Source organism: Fukomys damarensis, unplaced genomic scaffold, assembly GCF_012274545.1.
Source record: "Fukomys damarensis isolate Sample0158 unplaced genomic scaffold, DMR_v1.0_HiC HiC_scaffold_4, whole genome shotgun sequence".
In the NCBI taxonomy this organism is placed as follows: Eukaryota; Metazoa; Chordata; class Mammalia; order Rodentia; family Bathyergidae; genus Fukomys; species Fukomys damarensis.
Genome location: NW_022900916.1, coordinates 27,913,149 through 27,935,206, shown reverse-complemented (window position 1 = coordinate 27,935,206; position 22,058 = coordinate 27,913,149).

Here is a 22,058-nt window from a genome sequence, read left to right as displayed (position 1 = left end):
GATTTATTGTCAAAACTCAACCAGTCAGAGGCAAAGCCTGTTCAGCCCTCCCGAGTGGATATCTTGGCTCTGAAATGGGCTTGTCCAGCTTTCGATCCTTTATAAGCCTCAGTTTTCTTAAGTGCGAAATGAGACTGATAATGTTGCTTCTCAAAGCTGGTTGTAAAGTTAAATAAAACGCTGCTGAATCAGAAGCAGCGTCTTTGATGGCACCTGGCAAGGAGATGAACTGAAACTGTAATGAGTGTGATCTCCCTTTCTCTTGCTCGTCCTTTCTCCCCGCCATCACAGCTGCAGTCTTCACGGTGCCCAGTGCACTGGTACTGTATGCCTAGTGCAAGGGGGTTGTGCCATAAATAGAAAAGATGGCCGACTAGCAGCGAGCCAAATTCAGCTACCCTCCTGAAAATCTCAGGGAATTTCTTAAATAGAAACTTCTTCCTAATTGCTAGTCTCAAATTACAAGGACTCATGAAGACTACAATGTTCACTGTTTTCCGGTTTTCCTGTGTTTTACTCTTGCTGTGGGTATTAACTAACAGCTGACATGTTCATATTGAGATTTGCTATTGTTCAGCATTTTTGAGCACTTACTGAATACAGACTGTGCTAGGCAAAACAGCAGCCAGAGAGTTGAATTAGACATGAACTCACAGCAATCCTCCTATCTCAGCCTACTGAGTGCTGGGATTACAGGCGTGCGCCACCTCGCCCGGGTTACATGAACTCTTTTTTTTTTTTTTCCTCATTAAGTTTATTGGTACATTTTAGGTATACAGTACAGTTACATTCATTATTGGGATCTTGTACCTTTACATGACAGGTCTTGGTTCTCATTTTTTCCCCTTGTCCCTGCCCTCCCTTCAACCCCTCCTACCCTCCCCATTTACAATCACTTTATTTCCATTTTTTCATTTTCTCTCATTTTTTTCTTTCCCTTATTACCTTTCCCCTACCCTTCCCACTTTCCCTACACCTTTAGCCCTTTTCTTTCTATTTCACTTGTCATTTATCGTATTAGGATCATATGTACTATTATAGTTTGTTCACACCAGAGAAACTATTTGGTATTTAAACATGTGTGACTTATTTATTTCACTTAGGAGTATATCCTCAATATGTATCCATTTTCCTATGAATGAATCTAATTTCTCATTCTTTATGGCTGAATAGTATTCCATTTTATAGAAAAAAGCACATCTTCTTTATCCAGTTTACAATTAATGGGCAAATGGGCTGTTTCCAAGTTTTAGCTATTACAAACTGTGCTGCTATAAACATAGGTATGCATATATCACTGTGATATGATTCTTTTAATTCTTTTGGAAAGATACCCAGCAGAGGGATGGCTGGGTCAAATGGAACCTCTAGTCCCAGCTCTTTGAGGTATCTCCATATTGATTTATATAGTGGTTGCACTAGTCTGCACTCCCACCAACAATGGAGAAGGGTTCCTTTCTCCCCACAACCCTACCAACATTTGTTATTGAGTGGTTTCTTGATAGCAGCCATTCTTTGTGGGGTGAAGTAGAATCTCAGTGTTGTTTTCATCTGCATCTCTCAAATGACCAGTGATGTTGAACATTTTTTCATGTATTTACTTGCTACTTTTACTTCTTTGTCTGAGAAATGTCTGTTCATTTCAGATGCCCATTTTTTAATCGAGTCCTTATATTTGGGGGGGCTGATAGTTTTGAGTTCTTTTATATTCTAGATAAGAGTCCTTTGTCTGAGGAGCAGCTGGTAAAATTTTTTTCCTAATTGTAGGTTGTCTCTTAGTTCTGCTGATGGTTTCTTTTGCAGTGCAGAAGCTTTTTAATAAGATGAGATCCCAGTTGTTGATTCTTTCTGCTAGCTCCTGTGCTACTGAGGATTTGTTCATAAAGGACAGATAGGAAAGGAAGAAGTTAAACTATCATTATTTGCTGACGATATGATACTCTACATTGAAGACATGAGCTCTTTACTGAAGAGGTCCATTATCTAGTAGGTAAATAAGCCCCTGAATAAGTTTGCTCCCTATGTGGGGCTTCCAGGGAAAAGTTCCCAAAGTTTATATTTGTAAATGTCACTAGAGCAATGGTGTGCTAAGAAAAGTTCAACCATCAGTTTGGGGTGGGGAACGGGAAGAGGCTGTCTATACATATAAGCTGTAAGTTTTCTGCACATAAATTTATTATAAATACTGAATTGGAGAATGTTCAGCATATATTTACAAACAAAAATGTATTTTTTTATACCAGGGATCAAACTCGGGACCTTGTGCTTGTGAAGCAGGCAGCAAAACCACTGAGCTAAATTCTTGACCCTAAAAATAAAATTCTTTACTGTAAATCCAAGTAGTCAATTGCTTCTCTCCAAAAGAATTTTGTCAATTTGTGACAGACACTTCTAACCATTCCCATCCTAGGTGGTGAGTGATGAATGAGCCTAGTTCTGACATGAAAAGTGGTTGATATTTTCATTTACATTAACGAGCAGAACAAATGTGAAGAAATGAAGGCATCTGTCAAAACTATATTCATTGGTTGATGACATGAATGACATCTTTGCTGAATCAGATAATAATTTTTAAAAACTGGAAGAAAATTTCCTCAGGTTTTTTGTGCTACTCACAGTGTATCAGCTACAGGTATGAGGTTGTTTTAACCTTAATCTGTACTGGTAACATTTTCTCCATCACTTTCTTAGCTCTGGCTACTCACCAAAACAATAAATCAAGGGACGATCTGCAGAATTTGCTTATTTTCAAAGTGGAAATACTCCTACAATGGCCAATTTCCACGTGCTAAAATGATGTCGCTGAATACAGAATTGGGATAGGACACACAGTGCCTAAACCCCATTATTATTTAATACTTTTACCACACAAATACAATAGCAGCAAATAATGTCCAGAGCATAGACAGCAGCAAAACCTAGTGAAACAATCAGAAATCAATGAGCCTTATGCACTTTCTTTGTTTATAGCAGAATTTATTTGACTGCAGGTATGCCATGAGTTTTCTTCCCAAGTCCCACTGAGTGCTCAATGATTTGTCTATTCTCCTTAGTGGCCACCTTTCATCAAGTGTTATCTAAGAGCAATTGCAGACATGTGCTGTATGCTGGTACCCAGGGGATGCCCTCTCCCACAGCAGCATCTTCTCATCTGACTATGGGTGCCCTCATGGCTCATCCCAGTGACTCAGCTCTAAACTGAGTCTGCAGCTTTCCTAAAGGCAGCATTTTCCTCAGGTCCCTGGAAGGCTTTGTTACTGAGCATTTGTTTGTGCATTTTTTTATTCTAGAATAATTTTCTTCTTCCTCTCTTTCTTTCTTCACCATAAAATAGTGTTATGCAGCTAATTGCTTTGGAAAAGAAAGCAGAATTAAAATCATTTCAGTTTGGGCCTCTCTGTGAAGTGATTATGGTCTTCTTCGAAATTCTCCTTGATAGCAGAGCTGTTATGAGAGGAAGCAGGAGTGAGAGAGATTAGACAAGGGAGGAGGCCAGAGGGAGGCGGGTGGAGCCTAGGGCAGGGAACAATCTGTGGCCTCTTGTGAGCTCCCTGCCATCCCCTCACCACCAGCAACTTGACCTCACTCCTAGCTCCATTCCAATCACTCTCCTGAGCATCATCCAAGGAATTATTTAAAATGAAGAGGCCTGGGCCCACCCCTACCCCTGCTACAGTTCTGGGGTCTGGGGCTCAGGAGTTTACTTTCCACAAGCTCACAGAGATAATTTCCATGCATGCTCAAATTAAAGCCATTGGGTTAGATTCTATGCTAAGACAACCTGACTGCTGGTTATTTTGTAAATCAAGAGTTTTCACGTGGCAAGTGAAATGGCCTTGATTGGCTGGGTCACTAACAATCAGGCACCTTCAGGAATAGTGAGATATTAAAAGTACAGAATGGTCGAGCAGTTATATCTGTAGGCCAAAACAGCAAGAAAAAGTAAGGAAACCTGGCCTAAATGACAGGAGATGGCAATAAGCAATGTACTAATATAAAACGATAATGCAGCTGGTACAATAAAGCAATCCAAAAGGGAGCCATAGAGAGCATCGTTAGTGTCCCTCCATAATGAAGGCCAAAGAACGCAGCTCGCATTAGCCAGGGCAAAGCCTCTTCAATGCGGAGTATTCTGCCGTGCTGCAGCCACATTTATTTTATTTGAAAGAAGAATGGTCCTGTTGCCAAGCCATCAGATGGTAAAAAGAGATATATTTGATGGATAATAAAAAAGGGTCTGCCACAGCCTCCCAGAATACATTTCTAATGAAAATGCTCCGGCTCATGGAATTCAGAGCATGATGTGCAAATACCTGTAGACAAGGTGAGCAGAGACCAGGAGAGCAGCGGTGACTCAGGAGTGTGGCCGGAGAGGAGACCATTATTTGAACAATAACAAACAACAACAACAACAACAAAAGCCACTCAACAAACATCACTCACTGTTTCTCAGCCTGTTCCTGTGATACAGACTGACAGGCCTTTTAATATGAAATAAATCAGGCAGGAGAAGAAGTGTCTGGAAGAACATACAGATTGAGGGCTGACTGACAGGACGCCCTGAAACACGCTCTGTTTGCATTTGCCTTTGGAGCAGCTAACTTGAAAGGATGTCAGGCACTTTGAAAGGCTGTGAGGATGTGCTTGGAAGCTGGAGAATGCAAATACAGTGTGCTTATTTCTGAGGCTCCTTCTGACACCGGAGCCCTACTGCGGACTGCTGCCGATTACATCAAGCAGACCTTGCAAATAAATCCAAGTGGCCCTTTTGTCTCCCTTCCAACCTTGGGGTAAAAGGCATTTAGTTTAACACCTGGTTTCATACTTAGGACCAAGTGATGCCCTGAAAGCCAGTACACTCACACCGAGGCATTAGGGTCTCGTCACTTCTCACCAAGAATACAGGCTGGTAATGAGCCACGACAGCTCCAAGGAAGTGTGTGGTCAGTGGGCATCCCTGTCAAGGCTCCTCTGTCTTGGTCCAACCTGCAAGATAGTGAGTCCCTTTGGTTAGCTGTCTCCATGGATTTCCGGGACTGTCTGGTGTCCACAGTGATTCTGCAAGGCAAATGCCAGTACCCATCAGTCATGAGACAACCAAAGTCAGTTTCAACATCTCATTCGGACAGAGGAAGTAAGTACTTCTGTGGTGAGGAAAAAAGATGCTCTCGAGGCAGGGGTGAGTCAGGGGTGAGAGAGCCTGCCGGAAAAGCTGGAGGATGAGGCAGTGGGCAAGCACAGGGAAAGCAGGCTGTGCTGGAAGTACGTCATCACACCTGTCCTTTTCCTCGCCTTTGTTTCCTTTTGCCTGGAGTGGCTGGCCAGCCCACACACCATCCAATCCGCAGCCCTGCTGCTGCTCCCGCTCCCCTCCTCCTTGGTCACTCGGCAACAAAGGTTGAGCACCTATGAAGGGCTGGTCACTGTTCCAGAAGCTAGAGCGAGAGTGACACATAAATCAGACAAAGCTGCTGTCCTCGTGGACTTTACATTCCAGTGGGACACAATATAGAAACAAAATGCTATTGCAAACAAGATAAGTATAGATTTTGATGAATGCTCTAGAGGAAGGAGAGTCGATCTTTTAAGTGGAGCTTGCCCGGCTAGACAGAAGGCTACTTTCCATGGCATAATCAGGGACAGTCTTTCCAAGGAGGTGATATGCAAGGTGACACCTAAGTGGAAAAGGTCCAGCCATATGTCTATGAGCAAAAGGGGCAGGCCAGGCACCATGAACATAAAGTACAGGTATCTCGAGCCCCAAAAGCCTTCGGAAGGGCTGAATATCAACAAGAAGTTTTAGGGCCTCCACTGGGCTTTGCAGCCAGACTGTCTGCCTCCCAACACCTGTGTGTGGTCTTCAGTAACAGAATTGATGTCTCCAATGGCTGTCAATTGGGCCAGGACAGGACCACTTTCCTGGTCGCACCTATCTCATGGGGCTATTGTGAAAATTGCAGGGGCCTAGATGGTGAATGTGAACTGTGTTACACTATGCCTGGCACAGAATTCCTATCCAAGAAATGTCAACTGCTGCTGTAATTTTCAAAGATGGGTTCATTTTGGACTGGAACAGGAATACTAAATCAGCCTCCTGGAGCTGTTCTAAGCTAGCATACCTGAGTTCCCTATGATGTCAGGCCACCAAAAGATCGAGAGCAATTATAAAGAAATTACTTTTGCAGCAATTAATCATCAGTATAAGATTGCCAATACACATCACTGCAGCATTATGACACATTGTATCACGATCAGAATGTCGAGTAGAAAGGGCCATTTGGAGCTGACCTTATTCAAGTCAAATCAGCTCAATCAATTGAAAGTTAGTGGGAAATTTGCCTGGATAAGGGTCAAGACCAATTACTGAAAGGCTAATAAAACAGTGGGTATTTGTAAAGATGTGTGATCTTATAGTAATTTTTATAGTTTAAAAAATATTGTTCATAAAGGCTTTCTGTGTAGTCCTTTATTTCAAGTCTATCTGCATTTTTTTATAGATTCAAGAATAGCGTAGAAAGTCTAAAATAGCTAAATGTTTTCCACCAGAGGAGGGAGGAGTGAGTCAGGGAATGAGGGAGGACGAGGATGTGAGAGATCAAGCTGAGGCCCCTTAGGTCTGAGCACAGCTACATGCTCAGTTATACAGGATGGACTTCAGAGAGGCCCTCTACGGGGCTGCATTGCAGGTGGGCTATTAGGACCGGCACAGTTGGTGGTGGAAGGAACAGGGAAGGACAAAAAGAGTACTTATCCACTGACCCCCATACCTCAGTGATCACAAAGTTTGTTTGATAGAGTATTACCCCCTGTCATGATTAATTTATGTGTCAATTTAGAGAATATTTTTGGATGAGATTTACATTTAAATGAGTGATTGCCTGTCAGCCTTTGTCTAGAATACTCCACTGACTCTCTTGAGTCTGAGTGGATTTTTCTGGCCCATACTATAAATTTTGGACTTAGCCTCTGTAGTCAAATGTGCCAAGTCCTTAAAGTAAACCGTGTGTGTGTGTGTGTGTGTGTGTGTGTGTGTGTGTGTGTGTGCGTGGCTTCATATGCCAAGTGATCAGAAAAATATGGTAACTGTCTAAATAAAACATTCATTGGACTAAAAAGATACATTGCCATTTATCCCCTCAAAATAATCCCCCTCGCTTCAAATATACTCATCACGTCCTTCTTGCCACTTTCTGAAGCAGTTCTGGAAGTCCTCCTTCATGAATGTCTGAATGAGGGATGATCCAAAATGAATGCTACTAAGTTCCATTCAACAGGAGCACAGACTTGTTAAAACAGTAGAGTGTGTCCCCATCCACCTTATTCACCACATCTGGCAACGTGAGTCTTCTGGCTTTTCACCAGTCAAAATGACCACGAAAGGTACAGGTTTTGAATGGATTCAGGCACCAAGGCTATCGTGGCAGGACACCTAAAGACCACTCATGAATACAGATGTTCAGGACTGTTTCAGAAACGGGCTAAAAGTGTTTTAGAAGTGAGGGGGAAGTATTTTGAAGGGGATCAAAGGCAATGTGTGTTTTACTGTAATACATTTTTTAATTTAAACACATATTGTGTATACGTAGTTTAGTCCATTTTCTGCAGTTGTAGCAGGGCAGTGATTGATTTGGCTCACAGCTCTGGAGTCTGGAGAATCCACATGCATGGTGCCAATACCTGGCAAGGGCTTTGTGGTATTAATTATAGCACAGCAGGAGGTGGAATAGCAATAGAGGGTGAAGGCAAGGAAGGGCCACACTCACTTTTATAACAAATCCACTCTTGTACTAACTACCCTACTCCCACAGCAATGACATTAACCCATTCATAATCATCTCTCATATGGCCCCACCTCCAACACTATTACATTAGAGATTAAGTTTCAAAAAATTATCTTTGGGGGGGCATATTCATACTATAGCGTATACTACACATTCTATCGGATCTGACTACCTGCAGGGCCTTCACTAACCTACCCTTGTGCTTTCAAGCTGCTCACACAGAGGTACAGAGTAGGTTCCGAGTGGGCTCATGCGTCTGTGTCCACAGGTTAACTCATGGACAGACAGGAGGCAGGCACTGTCAGATGTTACCATACGGAGTGACCATCAGGGTGCGGGCCTCCAGCTCCTCAACGCTCGGAGTGCGCTGCAGTCCCCACCGCCTTGGCGCTTGCTGGGCGAGGCGAAGAATTCTGCCATGGCTCCCTCGTGGAGTTTGCACTTTTGGGGCAGCACTGCCGGCAAGGCCCCTGACAGTGGGGTCCGGAGCAGCGGCCCCTCCAGGAAGCCATAGAATGGGTGCCTCTTCCAAGGTGTTCCCAAGAGACAGGGGCACAACAGGAGACTGAAAAGAACCCCCTAGAAGGCCCAGATACACAGAACAGCTGCTGCTGAGGTGGACAGGCAGGAAACCTCACCTGTTTCCTGGACCACTCTGCCACAAGCAAAGCCTTAAGTCATTGATAGAAGGTCAACAAATAGTCTCCCAGAATGCAGATGCTGCTTTTGGAGGAGAAGCAGAAGCCAAATCCCTCTGCCTCTCAGAGGGATACTAAACCCACTCAATCCCGTGACAAAGGCAAAGACCCTTTGTTTCTTGGAGGTTGAAGGTAGAAACAAAATACCTTCATTTGGAGAACAGTAGAAATAATTTGATACTATTACTTACTACCACTACTGGGGAAGGAGCAGAAAATCCTGCTGAAGAGACTGGGAATACTAAGAAAGACTCAGTTCTAAAGGAGGCTCAGGTACACAGGCACACTGCCTGGCACTAAGGCCGGGATAGGACAACAAAGATTGTGAACAGTGGCAGGCAGAATTACATGTTCTAAAATTTCCAGGAGATGACACTGCTGAGAGCCCACACAGCTTGCTAGGCCAACTTCTGTGACTTCTGTTGGCTGCATGCTGCATGGGAAGGACCTGGGAGAACCTAAAGCCACATGATGGAGGCAGTGACCTTGGAGGATGTGGCTGTGAACTTCACCACAGAGGAGAGGGTTTTGCTGAATCCATCCCAAAAGAAGCTCTACAGAGTTGTAATGAGGGAAACTTTTAGGAGCATGGCTGCTATAGGAAGAGCCCGGGATAACCAGGAAATTGAAGAGTGCAAAAGTTACTGGAGAAATCTAAGAAATGAAGAGGTAGAAAAATGCTATCAAAATAAAGTTTGGAATCAATATGAAGAAGTACTCCTTTGGACTCCAGATGCTGATGTGGAGATGAAGCAAGCTGGTTTAAGCTGGAAGCCTTGCTTGCAGAAAACCTCTGATTGGGCATTTGTCACTAAATGTGCCCATTAGAACTCACACTGGACTGAAGACATCTGAGTACTTGGGATCACAAGAGAAGCTGTGTAAATGTAATGAACATGGAAAAACCTGTGATTTCCAGTCCTTTCAGAAACATGAAAGGACAAATACTGTAGAGAAATTCTATGAACATGATCAATGTGGGAAATCCCACTCTGATCTTAGTGAAAGAACTGACCTTAGAGAGACCTTTATATATAAGAAAAATTTGAAAGCTTCCAGAACACCTAATGATGTTCAGAGCCATGAAAGAAATTACAATGGGAAGAAACCCTATGTACGTAAGCAATGTGGAAAAGCTTTTAGTAGGCATCAACATTGTAAACAGCATGAAAGAATTCATACAGAGGGGAAACCCTATGTATGTAAGCAATGTGGCAAAGCTTTTAGTAAACAAGATTGTTACAAAATACTTGAAAGAAATCACACTGAGGAGAAACCCTACAAATGCAAGCAGTGTGGGAATGCTTTTAGTACCCAAGATAATTGTAAAATACATGAAAGAATTCACACTGGGGAGAAACACTATGTGTATGTAAGCGATGTGGGAAAGCTTTTAGTACACAAGATTATTGGAAAATACACAAATCACACAAGGGGAGAAGCCCTATGTATTAGGCAATGCGAGAAAGCTTTTAGTATGCAACATTATTGTAAAATACGTTGAAAATATTCACACAGGGAAGAGACCTTATGTATATAAGCAATATGGAAAAGCCTTTAGTACACAAGATTACTGTAAAATACATGAAAGAATTCATGCTGGGGAGAAATCCTATGTATGTAAGCAATGTGGGAAAGCTTTTAGTACACAAGATAATTGTAAACAACATGAAAGATTCACACAGGGGAGAAACCCTATGTATGTAACAATGTGGAAAAGCTTTTAGTACACAATGTTATTGTAAAATACATGAAAGAACTCACACTAAGCATTAATTCCATTCATGTAAGCAATGCAGGAAAGCTTTCAGCATTTGTGGTGTTTGCCAAAGACACTCACAATGGTAAGAAACCATACGTATATAAGCAATGTGGGAATGCTTTCAGGACACACATGTATTGTCAAATACATGACGGAAATCTCACTGGGGGGAAACTATATATATGCAAGCCCATTTTGAAAATCCTGTGAAAATGTCTTATGCAGTAGAGTAACACAATTACTCCTGTAGGAGGAACACAAAAAGCTCGAGGTCAATATTTCTCCATAAAATTTCCAAAAATAAAATCCCAGACAGAGATCCTAAAGTACATACATTATTTGTTTTTCAGTAAATCACTTAAATATCTGAATTATGTATATCTGTAGTGTTTAATATGAAAATATTGAGTTGACATAGATATTTTTGTGTATCTTTGAGCTTAAGACGTGTCTTGATTAAGCATGGTGAATTAAAATGTATTTTTTACTTTCAAAAAAAAAAAGTGACCATAATGAAAACTGGGATGAAGCAAGGAACCAGGAGCCAGAGGATAGTGCAGGAATAGAGTCTGGAAGTGATGTCTAAGGAATGAGTAAGGTGAAGGGAAATCCCAAGAACAGGTTCAGAATCTAAATTGGCCTTAAACCCCTCCACAATAACCTTTGAATAGAACTGAAGAAATGTGGGCTCATTTTCAAATAACAAGACAACATATTTTCAAAGAAACCATTACTATGGTTTCCAAACCATTTTCCATGGTTTAATGCCCTTATCTAGAGGCAAATCTTTAGGAAAGCAATTTGACCTGTCTAGTTCTTCAATAATAGATTTTGAAAATGAGAGCCTTAGATTGATGATGGCTAAGCTTTCTCCCAGGTCTGAAATTTCTATCTTTCTCTATGATTTGGACAAAGATAAAGAAATGACCGTGAAAGGTAAGTGTTTTGAATTGATTCAGGGAATCAAGGCAACCATGACAGCACAACCAAAGACACTCATGAAAACAGACTTCCAGGACTGCTTCAGAAAGAATGAAGGGCTAAGAGTGTTAAAAGTGAGTATTTTGAGAGGGGTTAGTGGAAATGTGCATAAAGTACAAATTTGGTACACTAAATGTTAAATCCAGCATTTTAAGTATAATGGACTGAAATTAGTAAAATGGAATTTAGCCTAACTAAATGACAAGTATTGCATTTAGGTCCAAATGATTAATTTCATGGGACAGATTAAGAGAGATTTGTCTTGAGAGTTATGGTTTTGTATTAAACAACAATTTCCAGCCCTTCAAAGTCAACAGAATAAACGAACAGCTAAAGATGAAGCTGTTCATTGGGGTTCCTTCACTGTAAGACAGAACAGAGAGGCTGGATCACATGGCAGCTCTGGATCCATCTGAAGGGTCCAAGCCACTTTCGTAGTCTCTCTTTAGCCTTTGCCCTGGCAGTTAGCACAGATAGATTGTGGTCTGGGTCACAACCACACTAAATGTTCTTACACGATCTTAATAAGATCACTGAATGATGCAAGATCGCTCTGAGAGGCTCCTGGCCTTTCCTTCTCCCTCACAAGGGGGGATTGCTCTAGACCGTGGCTCCTGGGCCTGGTGTATAAAGTCACCTAAACACAGGACTCATAGCCAGGATGCAGCTTCAGCTCTTCAAGAGTTATAGGCCTTAAAAAGCATCCCCTGGAGTGTGCCGCCTTTCTGCTGCCTGGAACCAAATCCATTTTAAAGTGGGAAATATGACCTAGTGGGGGACAGGCTATGATTTAACGCCATCCAAGTACTTCAGGGCACACCTCTTAAAGAAACTGTTGTAAATTATTTGTGGCTAATTCTGCCAGTGGATGGAGGGCATGCTATATTCTCAAGTACAAGAGCCCAGCTTGTATCTAATAATTGTTATATCTTCTCTGAAATTTACTGCTGATGTCTCAATTTTAACAATTTAAATAACAAGCTTAACCAAGTGGAACGAGGCTCAGGCAGACTGGCACTCTTGATGAAAGCAGGACAACTCTTATGTCTGAGTGCATTTTTACTTTGACATGAGCGGTGACACACAGAGATGAAATCTGGTTAAAGCAGCAGCCTTTGCAACCTCATGACAGCTTCTTAAGCTTAGCAAAACAATTTCAAGAGAGTGCACACATATACTTGTTAACTTTACTTAAGAAGACTGATTAGAGACAATGCTTATGAATATGATAATAAGAGGTGGAAGCCTGAAAGGTAAGCCAGGAGCTGTGTAATTGGCAGCGCTGTTTTCTTCATTTTTAATGATCTGCTCGGTTGTCTTAATCTTTGGGTGCATCAGTTTGTTTAGAGACTGGATGGATACTCCAAGGATTACTGTTAAGAGCACATTTTAATTTTACTTGCTGTTTGAGTTGATGTAGATACTATAAATTGTCTGATATGTTATCCTGGAGATTATATTCTGAGTCACCTTTAGATTCTCTTTATCCCATGAGCTGAAAATTTCTCCCAGTTTCAAAACATGTTTCATGCCCAAAGTTACAAGAAGTTGCAACACAACTAGCAGAATTTGTTTCAAATTGTCAAGTCTTAGAGAAGAGCAAAGACATGGTGATGTGGTCTGGAAAGGTCACTTCAGCTTTGTGGATGGCTGTTTCCTCTTGAGAAAATTAAAGAAGTCTATGTATGATCTCAAGTGCATTTTAGCTGTCCTGCCCTGTGATTTTATACTCCTGATCTAAGGGACTTTAGACAAATTCAAATTTACTTACATCATCTTCAGTTAAGTATCCAAAATTGTCATGTGGTTCAACCATTTTCATCAGTTTGAAAATTTCTTAAAATCTTAAACCTATGCCTATAATGGACATAGCCATCTGCTTATAGGTGTCTATGTAAGAGAAATGAAAGCCACAGTCTACAAAAAGTTCCGGACATAAATGTTCATAGCAGATTGATTTCTAATAACCCCAATCGGGAAACAACACAAATAATCATCAAGTGAATAGATGAATAAACTGTGTTCTGTCCATGCAAGTATTGATACATTCAACATTGTGGGCATATCTCAGAATAAGTGTGCTGAGTGAAAAAAGCCAGACAAAAAGAGGAAATATTGAATAAATCCATTGATAGAAAGGTCCAGAATGCAAACTAATCCATTGTGACAGAAAACAGATCAGTGGTTGTTTGGGGCAATGCAGGGATGGCCTCTAGGAAGGAAGGACGACAAAGGGACACAGAGGTGATGGATGTTCCCCATCTTGATAATGACGATGGTTCTGTGGATGCACATATACTCTAGATCAGAACTTTTAAATGAGTACATTTGAAGCATGTACAGCCTATTGTGTACTTCAATAAAAGTTTTTAAAAGTCTAAATACTATGCATATGTTTTTATTCTAGTTCTAAATATTGATCACAAAGAATCAGAAATTTACACTAAGATACAGCACAAAATACATTCATTGCAACACTATTTATTAAATACAAAACGGTTGGTAAACTGGATGTGGTGGTGAGCACTTGTAATCCCAGCACTCAAGGGACTAAGGCAGGAGGATTACAAGTTCAAGGACAGTGTAGGCCACTTAGTGAGTTCTCAGCCAGCCTAGACTATATAGCATGACCCTGTCTCAAAAATCCAGACAAGAAGGTGGAGGGAGGAGGAAAGGGAGAAGGAGGACACTTAAATATCTAAAAGAAGTGAATGCAATAGATAAAATATGGCATATATAGAGACAAAATAAGGCTGCATTAAATGTTGCCTTTAAACATCATGCTGTAACAAAATATTATCGTGAAAAATTATGATCTCTGTGAAAAAGCATGGCACTAAACAGTATTTATATATAGTAGTGCAGTACTTTTTAAAAGTCTGTGTTGGAGACTGATAATCACACTTCTCTCTTCACCTCAGTTAGAAACCCATTCCAACACACTAAGAAGCTGGGAAAATGGAAAGCAAAATACCAGCTTTGTTGCTAAGCATTCTGATTGGAAGGATATAGGGCAAAGCTAAGGCAACGCTAGCTTTCTAATGTTTTTCCCCATGAGTTACCCTAAACCACCCTGAGCTTCAGGGCAGTGTCAGCCCTGGGAAGCTGATCCCTGTGTACTTGTCTCTACTGCCAGGTTATTGGCGTGCGGGACAGCGTCTTTACCATTACTGGCTCCACTACTAGATACCATGGTCTCTCCCAAACTATGCGATGAAAAAGAAACGTCCGCATATATTTCCAAATGCTCCCTCCATCAGGAGAGCAGAACTGCTACTGGAAGCACCAGATGAGCTGAGATGAAATCCATGAATTTGAGAGTAGAAGATGCAGACTTAAAATTGTCCTCTATCTCACCCCCACTCTGCCCCATAATTCCTCTTCCAAAGGGTTAGAGGATGAGAAGGAAGCTATGAGGAAGACAGGTCTGTGCTGTGAGGTGGTTGCACTGTGCACTGGTTACCAACTTGTCTGAGCTCAATAAGACCGACAGCAACTCACAACCAGGAGCAAGGTTTATTACCCAGACAGGCAGCAAGAAAATAAAAGGCACCAGAGTTCAGTGCAAGGCCCTCCCCTAAGTCTTAGAGAAGCTTCTTTGAATGAATGGAGTCTTTTTCATCCTCTGTTTGCACCATAGCCAGGACCAGAGAGGAAGGGTTTTAAACCGCTGGGGCTACTTTGGTTGTTAGGCTAACATATTGAAAAACATCTTGTTTCTAGGAGGGACTGGTCAGATCACTCCTTATCTCAGGATGTCACTCTCAGCATCTTCTATAGCAGTTCTTGAGAACTGCAGGGGAAGAAGGCAGGGGCTGAGTCAACCCAAGGCCAGCTGAGTAACTGTTCTGCACTCTGCCTGACACTTGCTTTAGGAATGGAAGTCCCAGTGTAATTATCCTCAGTAGAAACATGGTGAGAAAAAGAATGAAGGCCCTTGCAATCTACCTATCTCTGTAAAGGTAAAGAAAAAAATGATGAGAAGAACATATGCTTTGCTGTCACTAATGGTCGGTCACACTGCCTGGCTCTGTTAGAGGAGACAGAAAGAGGGGAGGGGAGAAAGTTAGAAAAGTAAGGGTAGTTATTTTTATTTTCCTTTAATTTGGGGTTATATTCAGTTTTTCTAAGCTTCCTGGATATATGACTTTCACAGATTTTTGCAGAGAAAGCCAAAAAGAGAGAGAGAGAGAGAGAGAGACAGAGAGAGACAGAGAGAGACAGAGAGAGAAAAAAAATTCAAATGAAAAGAAGTGCTAAGCTTCTCAGATTCCCTGGGCTGGGCAGTATTCGCCCTGAAATGACTCCTCCTCATTCCATTATGTTTGAGTCAGTGGCATACACTTTGTGAAGATGGCATTTGGGGACATGTTGCCCATCATCTCTAACAGTGCTACCCTGAAGCTGTCCAGCTTAATAAACAAGATTGGATTCTACTCTTTACCTTTTCTTAGCTGATAAAGAGAGTGACATGAAATGATTTTTCTAGAATAGCCTCCACTTAGCATCCTCATGGGACCTACATTCAGGACTGTCCTGGATCAATCTTCTCAAACTGATCAAACCAAAGCCTTAGTCTGGTCCATGAAACATGGTGAGAAAAAGAATGAAGGCCCTTGCAATCTACCTATCTCTGTAAAGGTAAAGAAAAAAATGATGAGAAGAACATATGCTTTGCTGTCACTAATGGTCGGTCACACTGCCTGGCTCTGTTAGAGGAGACAGAAAGAGGGGAGGGGAGAAAGTTAGAAAAGTAAGGGTAGTTATTTTTATTTTCCTTTAATTTGGGGTTATATTCAGTTTTTCTAAGCTTCCTGGATATATGACTTTCACAGATTTTTGCAGAGAAAGCCAAAGAGAGAGAGAGAGAGAGAGAGAGACAGAGAGAGACAGAGAGAGACAGAGAGAGAAAAAAAATTCAAATGAAAAGAAGTGCTAAGCTTCTCAGATTCCCTGGGCTGGGCAGTATTCGCCCTGAAATGACTCCTCCTCATTCCATTATGTTTGAGTCAGTGGCATACACTTTGTGAAGATGGCATTTGGGGACATGTTGCCCATCATCTCTAACAGTGCTACCCTGAAGCTGTCCAGCTTAATAAACAAGATTGGATTCTACTCTTTACCTTTTCTTAGCTGATAAAGAGTGTGACATGAAATGATTTTTCTAGAATAGCCTCCACTTAGCATCCTCATGGGACCTACATTCAGGACTGTCCTGGATCAATCTTCTCAAACTGATCAAACCAAAGCCTTAGTCTGGTCCAAAACTAAAGTTACAAAAAAAAAAAAAATAGACATTTGACTATCTAAAGTTTTTAACACCAAATAATTGTGTGCACTATAATAGTGGTATTCATAATATAATTACATGACTTTGTTTTAAGGTATTAATTTCTAAAGTTCTATCAGTAGCTTTGCCCTATACCAGCAAACAAAAATTGTGTGCAAGCTATCTTCTTTTTGTGCTATTTTCTTGTAACTCTACCCATCACCTCCCTTTGAAGATAACATCAAAATTCTATTCTGAAGGCCCTCTTTGACTGTAAAGCTGACTCTCCTGTCTCTTCTCACACATACCTTCATCCTTAGGGTTGTTGTGATTCAAACTCCAGCCATCTCACAGACTCCTCCATATACCAAGCTCAGCACTTGACATGGCAGTGGTCCCAGAGTAAATTTGGGAGACTAGCCACACAGTAAGAAGAAGCTCTCTTGCAAGGACCAGACACAAAGTCATCCACCAATCCAGAATTTCTGCAATCAGAAAAATAGAAATTTCTTATACATTAATGGTTTTTCCATTTGTGATTATGGCAAATGCCACAGAGACCATCTGTAACTATTTGAGGGCGGAAATAAGCTCCATATACATTGCTTTTAGAAATTCTGGCCAACCTACCAACTCACAGAGACTTCACTGTCTCTGGGCACTCACTGTCACTGTCATCCACCAAAATATCTCACAAAAACAGAGGTATGTCTGGTTGAAGGAGTCAAGCCAACTCATCACTTGACCTGAAAGTAGAGCTGAGAAAAATCTTTTAAGAGGCATACTCCCTTGTGGGCAAGTACTCAGCAAGAAGAGCACAGAAGTCTGGAACTAAGGTCCAGGCTGGCCAGTGAGGGCTTTAGAGCCAGAGAAGGTTGAGGCTGCTTGGATTCCAAGACATGCTAGGAACTAGCTACATGAAGGATTTACCAAGCTCTTTTATATTGATGTTCAGTATGAGATACATTTTGTACTGTGATCCAGTATATATACACTTGTCCCTTGGTATCTGCAGGGAATTCACTCCAGGACCCCAAGGGTAGCAATATCCACTCAATTTCCTTACATAAAATGGTGTATTATTTTTGTATAATATATATATTCCTATATACTTTAGATTATTATATTCGATTACATATAATGACTACTACACATAAGTATTACTTAAATAATTGCTACTTTATGTCATTCAAGACCAATGACAAGAAATAAAAAGTGTGCACATGTTCAGTACAGGCTCTTTTTTTCTGAGTATTTGCAATCTGCAGTATTGATTCAGTGAGTGGGAAAACTATGAACAGGAGGGGCCTACTGAGATACCTAACAAGTGGATACATGCAGAGACATTAACAGCCATAAGGATCAGTGGAGCAGAATAGAGGATGTAGAAACAACTCCAAGCACATTCAACCATTTGCTCTGTGACAAAGAGGCCAAAAACATGTTTGAAGGAAAAATAACCCCTTTAATAAAGGGTTTTGGGAAAATTGACTATCCACATGTAGAAGATTGAACCTAGACCCATATCTCTCACCATGTACTAAACTGAAAACAAAATGGATCCAAGAACTAAATGTTAAAACAGAAATACTTAACCTACTGAAGATAAAATAGGTAAAACTCTTGAAGACATAGCCATAGGCAAGGACTTTCTGAACAGAACCCTGGTCAAACAGAAAATAGTATTAAGACTCAAAAATGGGATCATATCAAATTCTACTCAGCAAAAGAAACAACTGACAGAGTGAAAAGACAGCCTATAGAATGGGGAAAAAGTTTCATCAGCTATTCCTCAGATGAAGGATTCATATTTAGAACATATAAAGAATTCAAAAAATTAGATACTCCAAAACAAAAGACCCAAACAAAAATGGGAAAGTGAAATGAATAGACACTTCTCAGAAGAAGAAGTACAAATGGTCAATAAATACATTAAACATGCTCAAAATTAGTGGTCAGTAAAGAAATGCGAGTTAAAACAAGGCTGAGATCTCATCTTACCAGAAAAATGGCCATCAAACAAACAAACCAAAAAATCAAATAAGAAGTGCTGGCAAGGATGCAGGAAAAAAGAAACCTTCTATATTACTGGTGGTAACATAAACTAGTAAAACCACTGTGAAAATCAGTATGGAGATCTCTCGAAAAACTAAAACTAGAAATTCTATTCAGCCTAGATATTTTCCTTTTAGACATCTTTCTGAAAGAGTTAAAGACATCATATTGCAATGATACATGATTACCCATGTTTACAGCCGCACAATTAATAATATTTAAATATTGGAAGTGGCCTATATGTCTATCGATGACAAATGGATAAAGAAAATATGATATTTACACACAATGGAATACTACTGTACCATAAAGAAAGCTAAAAGTGTGTCATTTTCAGAAAAGTGGATGCACCTTGAGACCATACTATTAAATGAAATAAATCAGACACACAAGCTTAAATATTTCATGGTTTCTTCTATGTGAGAAATCTAAATTATAAATAAAGATCAAAACAAAAGATAGATCATGGGAAGTAGGGAGATAGATCTTTCTCAAATGGGAAGGGGATCAAGAGATGGGGGGAGGAGGAAGGAAGAGAAAGGAAAGGAGATTAAAACAAAGAATTAAGATTTGTTATGTACATGTTCCAACTCCAGGCAAGGAATGTACACATTATGTACTGCAAATATGTATTCATAAAAAATAAAATAACTTTAAAATTTTAGAAAGAAACATTGTACTTGAGATTAGCTCCTAAGAACTCAGCCTACTACAGAATAGCTCTTTAATAATATTTGTTGGAGGAAAAAATCAAAAGCACTTAGTAAAACACACTTAATTTCACTAGACACATGCTCTGTGAGAGGTCCTGGGTTCAATCCTCAGTAAAATACATACATACATACGTACATACATATGTGTGTTTGGAAATGTAGCTCAATTGTACATTTGCCTAGCATGTATGAGTACTTGGGCTCTAACTCCAGCACCAAAAAAGAGTAAATTTCAACCCACAAATGTGCTTTCACCAAAGTAGCAAACCTCTACTTGACCACTTGAAAAGTCCTAGAACTAGGAGCCCAGAAACTCCATGTTCTGAAAGGAGTTTTATAGATAACTTGTTCCTTGAAAATTACCAAATTTGCTAAGCTGAAGCAGGGGAATTGAGGAGAAATAGGTGAACACTGGGCTGTACCAGGGCCAGGCAGAGAAGGACAGTAGGGTGCAGCTGGCCCATTGCAGAGCAGTGGGAAGCCACACTGTTGTCAGGGCAAAGGCACTGCTCCCTGGGTACAGAGCTGTGTTCTGTGTCTTCACTCCAGTCCACACCCTGCCCTAATGGCCCCTCCTATGAAAACCTCTCTAAACCTCGGAAGATTTTGCAAAGGGAATCAGAAGTCAGCGGGCAATCACTTTGCTCCATGGTCAGCCCTGGGATCAGGGAAAGGGGAAGACAGGATTGTTTAAGCAGCTGTGGAAATCATGGAGTAACTTGGTAAATGAAAATTCCAGTCAGAGCCACAAGGAGCACAAAAGTGAGGAATTAAACAACTTTGTAAATAAAAGGATCATTACTCTTGAGCATTAATACACACTTAAGACCTATTGAAAACTTTCCATTTCAAGATAAATGAAGAGCATTAGCAGCTCATTTCCCAAGTGGATGGGCTATTTTAACAGCCTGGTGCTGGGAGCCAGAGGTCTGGGTTAGCCAGGCCTGGCTCGGGCAGTATCCTGGTGGATCCACACTGGGGACCCAAGAGAGGATGCTCCCTGCACTCCTGCTTTTGTGAGAACTGGAGCCACAGCCCTATTTTTTCTAAGGAGAGGTGCTCATGCATACCTGAGGAAGTTGGAGGAAAGTTCTACACCAGTGCACTTGCCTCCTCCAAGTTTCATCATTCACCAATAAGCATAATTGCTCCATGTTTAAGAGGTGCTGGGAACAGAGGCACTGCTGGTAATTGCCTAGTGGGCGGGCGAAATGAGGTGTGAGGCACATCGATGTGAAAAAAGCAATAGCCACAAGTTTATTAACATTGAAAATTAAAATAAGCTTGGCCCCAGCCAGGCAGTCTTTGCTGAAATGAATCCCATTATCCCTCTAATAACTGTGTGGGGCTCAATTTGATGCCACCCAGGGGGTAGAGAGGCCTCAATACAGGTCACCTCTCTGCTAGCTTCAGGGATCTGAAGCTTCTCTGGTTCACTGGTAACTATCACAGAGGAAACACAAACACCCATCCTCCCTTGCAGCTCCTCCAACTCCACTTAAATCCATCCCACATTTGAAGAGCTGCAAAGGGGGAGGACAGAAAAGAATCACATGTCATTCTGTCTGAGTGTCTTTTTTTAAAGGTTGCTGAATGGAATTTGCAAAGGTGTATGATGCGCTCCTAGGATTGAACAAGCCAGAGCTATAGGAAGGAAGTCCAAGGTCCTGCCCGCAGCCGAGCAGTCGCAGATCATGAAGTATTTCTAGATACCCAGAGCCAGAAATAGAGCCGCTCTTGACCTCAAATTCATCTGATCTATGCAAGAAGCAAGGCTCTTGACCTCAAATTCATCCAATGTATGCAAGAAGCAAGGCTTTTCTAATAAAATAATCAGCTAATAATCCACTGCTCGGCATATGCTTTATCCATAGCACAATGAAAAGGCAGAGAAAGCAAACGTGGTGGTCAGGGAAGGCGTGAAGCTCAGGTAGGCAGGTAATAAAGACGGAGCCCTGTGAATAAAACCTCACTGCCGTTCAGAGGCACTTGGAGGAGCGGGGAGGGAACCAGACAGACAGAAGTATGGACAGTATGATGTGGGGTCCAGAAAGAAGAGCACAAACCTGCTGCCAGATTTCAGATTGAATTCTGCACACACAGGGAAGCATTGGAGGGTTCAGAGGAGATGAATCATGTCATTAAATAATTTAATTCATTCTATATTGAGCTCACTTTACATTTTAAAATATGTTTGGAGTTTACATTTTAGTCCACTTTAAATTTCATGATCTTCACTCACTTTGTGTTCATTGCCAGTTGTTTCACAAGTGGGCTCTTGCTGTGTCCCAGAAACCTGGTTACCCCACCTTACCCCATTCCATTTACTCCTAGGGCTCGGGAGGATGATTCTGTACCTTTTGCCAAACGTTCAGCATCTCTGCTCTGTCCCACCTTCAGCTGCCGGCCTTGTCACCTGGTCCTCCTGCTACTGCTGCTACCCAGCTTCTGCCCACAAACCCTGCCTCTCTCTCTCCCTTTCCACACCAGGGTCTTCCTGCTCCCCACTAGGCTGAACTTCCAGAGCTGCTGCCTCACCTACCTAAGAAGGACATTCCGAAGTCCTTCCTTCCAACACCCTGCAGCATTTTTCTCTCTAGTCCATCAACATTATCAGCATACAAACCTGCAGCAATTTCTCTCATCCTAAGAAAAAATTTCTTTCTTGGCCTCACACTGAAGGTCTTGCTCCACTTTTCTGCTCCTGGTTTTCAGAACCATCCTTCAAAAGAGCTGGCCACTCTGGCCTTCCAGTCTCCCTTGAACCCACTCCAGTCAGGCGGCCTCTTCCTCCAGCAA